General features: G+C 51.0%; 1 protein-coding gene across 2 annotated transcripts in view; it reads left to right on the forward strand.

Annotated features, from left to right (window-relative positions):
* The window catches only part of Ass1 (argininosuccinate synthase 1), a 49,810-nt gene that overhangs the window by 21,622 nt on the left and 27,211 nt on the right, over nt 1-977 (forward strand). The window lies entirely within an intron of this gene.

Here is a 977-nt window from a genome sequence, read left to right on the forward strand (position 1 = left end):
GAGGCCAGCCTGGTCTACAAAGTGAGTTCCAGGACAGCCAGGGCTACACAGAGAAACCCTGTCTCGAAAAAAAAAAACAAAAAAAAAAAAAAAAAAAAAAAAAAAAGCAGTGTTGGGCAGTTCATGTGGGAGTTCGAGCCACCACACCCAGCCTGCTTTTTCTTTTTTACGTTCAGCTGAAGGAACAACCCGAGGGGCTGGCCCTCTCTCCTTTCAGCATTGCTTTAAGCCTGGGACTGTAATGAAGGGCTCTCCCCACCCTTTGCCTAGAGGAGAGCTTTAAGATCCTAAGTACCAGCCGTGAGCAAGATGGGCAAACATACCCCAGAGAGAAAGAGTCCCAGAATGGCACCCGTGGAACCGAGGTTCCCACTGTAACCACAGGCCTGAGGGGCCTGAGAGACACTGTCTGGACACTGAGCTGGGCCTGCTTCCTGAGCTAAAGGTCAGAGTTCATGGGGAGTTACAGTGAGGTGTCTGTGCTCAAGGGTGACAGGGGTAGCACCCCCTCCTTTCCCTGGAAACAGCATGGGTGACCAGGCATTTACCTGGCCTGGCGTCTGGGCAGATCTCCCTCAGCAATGGTGAGGACCATTTGGAAGCCGAATAGCCTCAAGCCACAACTAATGGGGGTGGGCGCATCTGGGTCTCCCTTTAGGGTCTGCAGAGTTGATCACAGGTCTTGGAGGGTGGCCCCAGGAGATAACCCTGCCGTGGAGCCTTCTACAAATAGTTCTTCTCTCCTCTGGTCCACACAGAGCTCTACAGGCTCAGGACAGAAGCCTCTGTGGTCCACAGTAGATATTTAGGCTGTTAAAGCCCCCCAGCTCTTTTTTTTTTTTTTTTAAGATGTATTTATTTATTATCTGTAAGTACACTGTGGCTGTCTTCAGACACTCCAGAAGAGGGCGTCAGATCTTGTTACAGATGGTTGTGAGCCACCATGTGGTTGCTGGGATTTGAACTCCGGACCTTCG

The sequence above is a fragment of the Mus pahari genome, chromosome 3, assembly GCF_900095145.1.
Source record: "Mus pahari chromosome 3, PAHARI_EIJ_v1.1, whole genome shotgun sequence".
NCBI lineage: Eukaryota > Metazoa > Chordata > Mammalia > Rodentia > Muridae > Mus > Mus pahari.